At 41.8% G+C, this 10,968-nt stretch overlaps 1 protein-coding gene across 2 annotated transcripts in view; it reads left to right on the forward strand.

Moving 5' to 3' along the window:
• The window catches only part of SLC35F3 (solute carrier family 35 member F3), a 265,347-nt gene that overhangs the window by 41,009 nt on the left and 213,370 nt on the right, over window positions 1–10,968 (forward strand). The gene's annotated exons all lie outside the window — the stretch shown is intronic.

The following is a 10,968-nucleotide window of genomic DNA, read 5'->3' on the forward strand; positions in this document are numbered from 1 at the left end:
TTCCTTGTCCCCAAAACCTGATTCCATGTTGCCTCCATCTCCATTGAAGGAGTCAAACAACATGGCTGGGGTAGTGGTGGCTGAACCCCCTAAAATGACATGCAACTCATCATAGAAGTGGCATGTTTTGGGCTCTGACCTGGAGCGGCCGTTTGCCTCTCTGGTTTTCTGGTAGGCTTGCCTCAGCTCCTTAAGTTTCATGCGGCACTGCTTCGGGTCCCTGTTATGGCCTCTGTCCTTCATGCCCTGGGAGATTTTGACAAATGTTTTGGCATTTTGAAAACTGGAACATAGTTCTGATAGCACAGATTCCTCTCCCCATAGAGTGATCAGATCCCGTACCTCCCCTTCGCTCCATTCTGGAGCTCTTTTGCGATTCTGGGACTCCATCATGGTCACCTCTGCTGATGAGCTCTGCATGGTCACCTGCAGCTTGCCACGCTGGCCAAACAGGAAATTGAAATTCAAAAGTTCGCGATCCTTTTCCTGTCTACCTGGCCAGTGCATGTGAGTTGAGAGTGCTGTCTAGAGCGGTCACAGTGGAGCACTCTGGGATAGCTCCCGGAGGCCAATACTGTCTAATTGCGTCCACAATACCCCAAATTCGACCCGGCAAGGCCGATTTCAGCACTAATCTCCTTGTCGGGAGAGGAATAAGGAAATCGATTTTAAGAGCCCTTTAAGTCGAAAAAAAGGGCTTCGTCGTGTGGATGCGTGCAGGGTTAAATCGATTTAACGCTGCTAAATTCAACCTCAACTCCTAGTGTAGACCAGGGCTGAGTTACTTTTAAAAATTACTTTTAACTACTACTTTTTTTCGTCTGAAAGTCAGATGAGGTGGGAAACGTACGTTATCTTTTTTTCATTGGGTTTTTTTTCTTTAAGAGAGCTTTACATGTAGCATTTGAGAGAGACTAGATTTATAAATTTCCCTAACTATTACATCTGGCTGATTGGAAATAGTTTTTGAACTAATCTATCTATGTCTGACCTTATATAATTCTTCTATTTAATATCTCTCACATCTCTATTTTATCATCTGCCTGGCCTGTATTCTTCTCTTACCATTCCCATATCTTTGTTTTTTACAGGTGGATAAAATCATGATTTTAAAAACACAAAATGGACCCCAAAATAAGTTAAAAATAACTTAAATAATATTTTTAAAATTTCTATATTGCTGATTCTTTATTTTCTTTGCCAATTTCAGACTACAAAATGCCAAGTGGACATTTTGTACTTTTTCTTGAATGTGTTTCCTGTTTGTAGAATTTCAGACTTTACAGAGATTTTTTTTTTTTCTCCTAAGAGGTTTCACCCTTAAAATGCTCATCTGTGCTGAAAAATACAAGTCCAGGGTCTCATTAACAACCTTACTGTGAGAACAACACACACAAAAAAATTGAGAAGCAAATTGGTTTTGCTATATTTCCAACCAACACCACTATCGGATATATTGAACTTCTACAAATCAAGAAAGCTACAATACTTTCACCAGGTTTATTCTTTTCCATTAGGGTTTGCAGTTGAAAGCCCTTGGGGCTTGTGCTTCTAAATCACTTGCATGCTTTCCAAAATCCCTACTTAAGATGCCTTAATATGGGTTCAGGAGCCTAACTTTAGACACCTATTTTTAAAAAAATTGGCCTGTGTGTATTAAAATGTTCACAGTAACTTTATTAATGCTCTGGGAATCGAAATAACTTTTCATTGTTAACACTGACACAATTTTGTTTTGCCATGACAAAGATTTTATGCAACTAAGAGAAAAGTGTTTATATAATACAATTTTAGTCCCTGATGCTGCAAACGCTTACATACATGCTTAATTTTAAGCACAAGAATAGGCCCATTTGGTAAATGGGATGCTCAGGTGAGTAGTGTTATGTGCCTGCTTAAGTGTTTGCAGGATCAGGGCCTTCATGTTCGGCATTTTGTGTTTTGCTCACAGCAATTTTGTAAAATTAAATAAGTTACCCTGGAAATAGTGAAATGTAAAAAACACCAGCGTTTATAACTTAGTTCATTATACATTTTATTCTAAAATTGCAACAGCACAAATTTTCAGATTACAGTACTTGACAGTGTCAACTTGATAATTTGATTTAAATCAAAGATTTTTATTAAAGTCAAGCGATTTAAAGCAATGATTTAAACTGACTTGAATTAAATTTTCTAGTTCCTGATTTTTCAGCCATTTTCTATTCTATTCTCTCTAGCAGTTTTTTAGTTTCTTTCTGTGCCAGACTTCTCCCTCCCTACCCCTTTCTCACTTGCTGTAGCCATTCCTGTCTCTTCTTCTCTTGATTTTACTATTCCATCCCCAGCTAATGCAGTTTTACCGTTCCTCTTACAGTTCCTCAAGTGGCTTGAACTTCACAAGACTAACCTTTCTGCTGTAGCTTTGATTTTAAAAGTGGCATCAAAAGCATGGAACCTGTCTTTAGTTCCAAGATCCTTCAGCATCAGCAATGGCAAGTGTTTTTAGGAAAAATGTGGTGCCCAATAGCTGCTGCAAATTATCTCTTATGAGTGGACAGCAGTATTTTCCCCCAGACTTCAATCCCTGCAATCATAAACTCCTTTATAAAGAAGTATCGGACATTGGCTGTCTTTAAGGTGATACAGGGATAAGCAAACCAATAGATCATGTTGGTGAGACATAACCTATTAAAAGCCATCTGTGCATCTTGTTGTTTTAATAGCAGCCACGATTAATTTTCTTAGTCCCAGCCAGTGAGAATATACAGTAGAAATATTTTAAGAGAAAATCAAAACAGTTCATACATCATTTCAATGAAGACTCACTCAAGCTATTTTTTTCAATGTGTGTTTAAGTCAGTTCAGTTTCTCATCCATAATTTTAACAAATTTGCCTCAAATCACTTGGGAGGCACAGAGGGGAGCACAGGTGAGTAAAATGGGTGAAACAGCCCTGACGGGAACAGTGGCTCCACACCATACTTTCACCTTCCTGTGGGCCACAAAAATGTCACTCTGGCAACTGTATGGGGTCAATGTTCTGTGGGGCAGGCGATCTAAAGAAAGGATCAGGGACAGGGAGCAGCCTATTGACATGACATTATCTGCTCCAAACTGGGCAGAACAGCCCTTTGCTTCCTAAGTGGTACAAATGGCCAGTGGCAACAAAGCTTTTGAGGGAGCTGTGCTGCTGGAAGGAGGGTAGACCAGAGAGCTGTGCAGGTGCACAATATTGGTGTTTACTTTCAGTGAGATCTGGCTCTGTAACCCCTGTCTCCTCCATGGACCAAAGCAGTCAAAAGGAACTATGAGGTGAACCCTAAGGAGTTTCCTGTATTCTCTTGCACCATCCATCCCCCCATGAGTTTTACTGGGGAGATAGAATGGTAAGGCCTTACATTTTAAGTGTTGTATTAGTCAAATAATAAATCATTTACATACTGACAAGAAATATTTATTCAGATTTATCGTTCTCCCACTATGTCTTTTCGCTTCGGATTTAATGTTAATGTTGACATTTACAGTGAAACTGTTTTACATTAGGGTATACACACTGTGGGAGACTTGCAATATCCTGAATGAACTTTATTGAATTAAGTTAAACCTTATTGACTCTAGTTTTAATACTTTTGGGGTCCTTTGTATTAAAATTGCAATTGTGTATGTGTGTATGTGTTATTGTGGAATTGTATGGATGTTCCATCTCTAGGAGGCTGACGAATGCAGTTTCTGAAAGGTATTAGGAACTTCAAAGGGCTTTTTAGAACAGTACCTGTGAAGTGGATTTCCTAGGAAGTATCTGGGGATAAGGGGATAATGCAAATGACCTGTGACGAATCCACACTTTTGAAGTTACACCCTGTGGAGGAAAACCCATTGTCTGCTAATTATGTGTTCTTGGAAATGCCAGATCAAAGACCCCTGAACTGTATAAAAGGTGGACTAAATATGTTATGAGGATGCTTGTTCTGAGCTGAAGATGCGATGAACTTGTGATCACAAAGGAAATCCCTTGGGTGTAGTGATGAAGAACTGCTTCTCATGTTAAAGCTGGGATGATGTCTGGTAAATCTATTGGCATGCGTGTATGTTCCTCTGGCTTTTTAAATACGTTTTCTGTGAGTGCTTTTACCTTAAGAATAAAACAGGCTTGCTTAGAAAGAACTATGTGCTACTTATAACTGTTGACAATCACTCTGTTATCAGTCTCTGAACAGAAAGCAAGTAAATGTGCTTTGGGCAGCTTCTCTCTGCTGGGAATAACACTGAAGGCAGGGAACTGTGCAGCCTGGAAATACCCTGGTCAGAAGGGAGTGAAATGTGGATCTCCACCCAAGAAAGACAATGGCTGGGGAGGTGAAAGCCTGGGAATGGATGCCCTTGTTGGACCCTTGAAGGGAAATGCAGGTGCATTTTCCCTGAACTGTGACAGACACAATGGGCTTCAATGATTAGAGTTTTTTGATTTAATGTAATTGATCAAACAATGATAAGGGTAAGGATAATGCTCATCAGATAAGATGGGAGAACTTTAGGTGGACACTGCTTTGCATGGGAAATCTATATTAATCTGTGTACTTGAGTATATAGATGACTGTAAAGTGGCACTGTGTGCCTAAAAATGGCTATAGTATGAAGCACAGAATAGGATTTGAATTAGACCTAAATACAAATAAATCCAGTAAGGGAGAGGGAAGCTGGCGGGGATTTTATGGTCAAAAAGCAAATTAAAGCTTTACAGAGCTTAGAGAAGAGATTTAAGCTTAAAGTCTACATGAAAGCATGCAGAACTTGCCAAAGAAGTAAAAAGCAATAGTTTGCAGAAGGAAATTCCTTCATCCTAAATTAACTCTCTAATCTCAGGAGAAGAATGACCATTTACTTTATAGATCTACTGGCAGCCAGAGTGGACACTACTCCAGCTGAAAGGCTGCAGGAGCAATGATGGGATAGCCCCTCTACCACTGATGGAAGATTCTGTGTCCCCCCCCCCCCATATCACTGGAACCAATTTTGTGTAGAAGGGTTTGACATGGGGGCCAGATTTACCTATAAATTATCAAGAGAATGTAGAATCATAAAATAATTATCATAGAATCGTAGGACTGAAAGGGAGCTCGAGAGGTCATCTAGTCCAGTCCCTGCACTCAAGGCAGGACTAAGTATTATCTACACCATCCCTGACAGGTGTTTGTTTAACCTGCTCTTAAAAATCTCTGACAGAGATTCCACAACCTCCCAAGGCAATTTATTCCAGTGCTTAACCACCCTGACAGGAAGTTTTTCCTAATGTCCAACCTAAACCACCCTTGCTGCAATTTAAGCCCATTGCTTCCTGTTCTATCCTCAGAGGTTAAAGAGAACATTATTTCTCCCTCCTTCTTGTAACAACCTTTTGTGTACTTGAAAACTGTTATCATGTCCCCCCCCTCCGAGTTTTCTCCAGACTAAACAAACCCAATTTTTTCAATCTTCCCTCATAGGTCATGTTTTCTAGATCTTTAATAATTTTTCTTGCTCTTCTCTGGACTTTATCCAATTTGTCCACATCTTTCCAGAAATGTAGCACCTAGAAGTGGACACAATACTCCAGTTGAGGCCTAATCAGTGTGGACTAGAGCAGAAGAATTAATTCTTGTGTCTTGCTTACAGCATTCCTGCTAATACACCCCAGAATGATGTTTGCCTTTTTTGCAACAATGTTACACTGTTGACTCATATTTAGCTTGTGATCCACCATGACCCCCATCCGCAGTACTCCTTCCTAGGTAGTCATTTTCCATTTTGTGTGTGCACATATGATTGTTCCTTCCTAAGTGGAGTACTTTGCATTTGTTCTTATTGAATTTTATCGTGTTTACTTCAAACCATTTCTCCAGTTTATCCAGATCATTTTTAATTTTAATCCTATCCTCCAAAGCACTTGCAACCTCTCCCAGCTTGATGTCGTCCACAGACTTTATAAGCGTACTCTCTATGCCATTATCTAAGTCATTAATGAAGATATTGAACAGAACACATCCCTGCGAGACCCCACTTGATATGCCCTTCCAGCTTGACTGTGAACCACTGATAGCTACTCTCTGGGAACGGTTTTTCAACTAGTTATGCACGCACCTTATAGTAGCTCCATCTAGGTTGTATTTCCCTAGTTTCTTTAAGAGAAGGTCATGCAAGACAGTATCAAAAGCCTTACTAAAATTGAGATATACCATATCTTCCATTTTCCTCCCATCCACAAGGCTTCTTACCCTGCCAAAGAAAGCCATTGGGTTGGTTTGATATGATTTGTTCTTGAAAAATCCATGCTGACTATTACTTATTACCTTATTATCTTCTAGGTGTTTGCAAATTGATTTGCTTCATTATTATCTTTTCGGGTACTGACTGATCTGTAATTTCCTGGGTTGTCCTTATTCCTCTTTTTTTAGATTGGCACTATGTTTGTTCTTTTCCAGTCTTCTGGAATCTCTCCCATCTTCCATGACTTTTCAAAGATAATCGCTAATGGTTCAGATATCAACTCAGTCAATTCCTTGAGTATTCTAGGATGTGTTTCATCAGGCCCTGATAACTTGAAGACATCTAATTTGTCTATGTAATTTTTAACTTGTTCTTTTCCTATTTTAGCCTCTGATCTTGCCTCATTTTCTCTGGCATTCACTATGTTAGATGTCTGATCACTAGTAAACTTTTTTGTGAAAACTGAAACAAAAATTAATTTTGCACTTCTGCCATTTCCACATTTTCTATTATTGTTTCCTCCTGCCATTGAGTAATGGGCCTACCCTGTTCTTGGTCTTCCTCTTGCTTCTAATGTATTTATAGAATGTTTTCTTGTTACACTTTGTCTCTAGCTAGTTTAATCTTGTTTTGTGCCTTGGCCTTTTTAATTTTGTCCTTACATACTTGTGTTGTTTGTTTATATGAATTTGACCTCGTTTCTGCTTTTTGTAGGATTCTTTGTTGAGTTTCAGATCATCGAAGATATCCTGGTTAAGCCAGGGTGGTCTTTTGCCATACTGCCGATCTTTCCTACGCAGTGAGATAGTTCGCTCTTGTGCTCTTAATAATGTCTCTTGAATTATTTTTCCCCTTAGACTTGCTTCCCATGGGATCTTACCTACCAACTCCCTGAGTTTGCTAAAGTCTGCCTTCTTGAAATCCGTTATCTTTATTGTGCTGTTTTCCCTCCTACCATACCTTAGAATCATGAACTCTTATTATTTTATGATCAGTTTCACCCAAGCTGCCTTCCACTTTCAAATTCTCAACCTGTTCCTCCCTATTTGAGGGCGGAAGGAAGCAAGTGGGCACAGGGTCAGCTATTCCAAATAATATATGATCATGTAATTAAAGACTGTATCATAATGCCAATGCACAAGGAGCCTTACTAAGATTGAGTGAACAATATTAATTCTGGCATTTTCTGATTTTTGAATCTCTGAAAATACAATATTAATAATAATCTTTTAACCTAATACTTTTTAAATGAATAGTGTGTGTATAAGTTGCCCAAATAACACGTTATGTTAGCCAGTGGTTTCGTTTATCATAAGCTCCCATATGCACTTGTACATGAGAGCGCTCTATGTGGATACTTTCATTGCGAAAAAGCATTACGCATTGATGGTGGAATAGCAGATGCCCTCTTCCTTATCCACTATTTTTTTGGATGCAAGCTCATCTTTTTCCTGCACAAGTCATTGAGGAGTTGTTTTGTGTCCTGCCCACTTCATTAGCAGTAGGCAGTAGTAGTAGTCTGGTGATGGTGTGGGTCTTCTTAAGAGACTCCAGAATGCTCAAGATTTAAGTCTTTCCAACATTTCTGTTGTTAAGAAAGCCACAGAAAGGAATTTTTCTAATGGGCTTGGATCTCAGCACCAAAAGTTAAGGGGAGTAATTAACAGACCCCATCCCAAACGTCAAAACGCTACTTGTACTGGTCCGCTGAAGAGATGAGCAAAGGTCTGTGTTTATCTTCCCCAAAGCTGTTTGCCCATCCTCAGTTGCAGTTCTCATACAGGAATGTTAATGGAGATTTTTCTGATTTTTTTTTTCGCTTTTATGTTTACATTCTCAGTGTTAGCTTTGTATTAGCATAAGTTTTGTCAGAGAATTGTCAGGGGGGGTTTCAGATAAATGGTTGGTTCAGAATGAAAATCTATGAAGCTTTCCTAGATATGGCAATAAAAGTTCTTTCCACTCCAGTTTTCTAAAAACCCTGGAACTCTATCCAGGACTGCTCAAAACCCAAAAGTGGTGTGGGTTTGAGTGTCATGGGGCCTTGTCTTAGAAGAATCTGCCACCTTTCTGCTTGGAACTGAAAGCTTTATATTTGTCATAAAGGAATGGATTTTTCAATAGGCTTCAAGTGATGCTCTTCTTCTTTCTGAAAACTCTTTTCAGGTTACTGTATATCATTTCTGGTTGGCATCAAAGGTGTTACTGGAGCTTCAAAGTAATATTATAGATGATGGCTTTTGAATGCTGACTTGTCAAGTTGTTTCTAGAAATTCTTGTGAGCAATTTGTCATGACACATACATAATGCAAAAATACTTGCCTATTATAGTGTTCTGTGCTCTGGCTGCATTAGGGTAGCATGGTCAGTGCTTTTTTAAACGTATAGCTTCAGCAGTTTATATTTGTACTTTGCATTGTTTCAAGTGGCTTCTTAGGAGCTTACAAGGAGTCCAGGAGAGCTGGCTATATTTTAAAGAAGTCTTTTTGAGGGTGCAGGAACAAATGATCCCAATGTGCAGAAAGAATAGCAAATATGGCAGGTGACCAGCTTGGCTTAACAATAGGGTGACCATGTGTCTGGTTTTCGACCAGAACACCCAGTCAAAAAGGTACCCTGGCGGCTCCGGTCAGCTTTGCCAATGAGTCATTAAACGTCTGGTTGGCAGTGCTGCGGAGCTAAGGCAGGCTAGTCCCTACCTGTCCTGGCTCTGTGCTGCACCCCAGAAGTAGCCAACAGGTCTGGCTCCTAGGCGGGGGTGGGGGGATGGAACTCTGTGCTCTGCCCCCGCCCCGAGAACCCATTCCGCACTCCCATTGGCCGGGAACCACGGCCAATGAGAGCTGCGGGGCCGGTGCCTGGGGCAAGAGCAGCGCGCAGAGCCACCTGCATACCTCCACCTCGGAGCCGGACCTGCTGGTCGCTTCTGGGGTGTAGTGCAGAGTCAGGACAGGCAGGAAGCCTGCCTTAGTCTCCGTGTTGTGCCACTGATTGGGAGCCACCAAAGGTAAGCCCGTGCCCCAACTCTCTGCCCCAGCCCTGATCCCCCCACAAACCTGGAGCTGCCTCTGCACGCCAAACCCCTAATCCCCAGCCCTACCCCAGAGCTCCCCCACACACACCCTGAACCCCTATGTCCTATCCCCAGCCTGGAGCCCCCTCCTTTACCCCAAACCCATCATCCCTGGTCCCACCCCAGAGCCTGCACCCCCAGATGGTGTCCTCACCCCCCTGACCCAGCCCAGGGCTTCCTCCCACACTCTGACCTCTCATTTCTGGCCCCACCCCGAGCCCACACACACAGAGCCCTCACCCCAACCCCCTACACCAGACCAGTGAAAGAGAGTGAGGGTGGGTGAGAGTGAGCCACCGAGGGAGGGGGAATGTAGTGAGCAGGGGGAAGGGCTTCGAGGAAGGGGTGGGTGAGCGAGCATGGCCTCTGGGAAGGGGCAGGGCTAGGGGTGTTCCGTTTTGTGCAATTAGAAAGTTGGTAACCATACTTAACAATTTTCACTCCATGCATCTGAAGAAGTGGGGTTTTTACCCATGAAAACTTATGCCCAAATAAATTTGTTAGTCTTTAAGGTGCCACCGGACTCCTTGTTGTTTTTGTGGATACAGACTTACACGGCTACTCCCTGATACTTAACAATGAAATCTTCGGTCAGCTTAAACACAAAAAGGAAACTTACAAAAAGTGGAAACTTGAACAGATGACTAGGGAGGAGTATAAAAATATTTCTTGAGCATGCAGGGATGTATTCAGGAAGGCCTAAGTACAATTGCAGTTTCAGCTAGCAAGGGATGTGAAGGGTAACAATAAAGGTTTTTACAGGTAAGTTAACAACAAGAAGAAGGTCAGGGAAAGTGTGGTACCTTTACTGAATGTGGGCGGCAACCTAGTGACAGATGATGTGGAAAAACCTTGAAGTACTCAGAGCTTTTTTTGCCTTGGTCTCCACAGACAAGGTCAGCTCCCAGACTGCTGCACTGGGCAGCATAGTATGGAGAGGAGATGAGCAGCCCTCAGTGGTGAAAGAACAGGTTAAGGACTATTTAGAAAAGATGGACATGCATAAGTCCATGGGGCCGGATGCAGTGCATCTGAGAGTGCTGAGGGAGTTGGCTAATGTGATTGCAGAGTCATTGGCCATTGTCTTTGAAAAATCGTGGTGATTGGGGGAGGTCCCAGGTGATTGGAAAAGTGCAAATATAGTGCCCATCTTTAAAAAAGGGAAGAAGGAGAATCCGGGGAACTACAGACCAGTCGGCATCACCTCTGACCCTGGAAAAATCATGGAGGAGGTCCTCAAGGATCATAGAAGATTAGGGTTGGAAGAGACCTCAGGAGGTCATCTAGTCCAACCCCTTGCTCAAAGCAGGACCAACCTCAACTAAATCATTCCAGCCAGTGCTTTGTCAAGCTGGGCCTTAAAAACCTCTAAGGATGGAGATTCCACCACCTCTCTAGGTAACCCATTCCAGTGTTTCACCACCCTCCTAGTGAAATAGTGTTTCCTAATATCCAACCGAGACCTCCCCCACTGCAACTTGAGAAAGACTGCTCCTTGTTCTATCATCTGCCACCACTGAGAACAGCCTAGCTTCATCCTCTTTGGAACCTCCCTTCAGGTAGCTGAAGGCTGCTATCAAATCGCCCCTCACTCTTCTCTTCTGCAGACTAAATAAGCCCAGTTCCCTCAGCCTTGCATTGTAAATTATGTGCCCCAGCCCCCCTAATAA

This window comes from Dermochelys coriacea, chromosome 3, assembly GCF_009764565.3.
Source record: "Dermochelys coriacea isolate rDerCor1 chromosome 3, rDerCor1.pri.v4, whole genome shotgun sequence".
Classification (NCBI taxonomy): Eukaryota; Metazoa; Chordata; order Testudines; family Dermochelyidae; genus Dermochelys; species Dermochelys coriacea.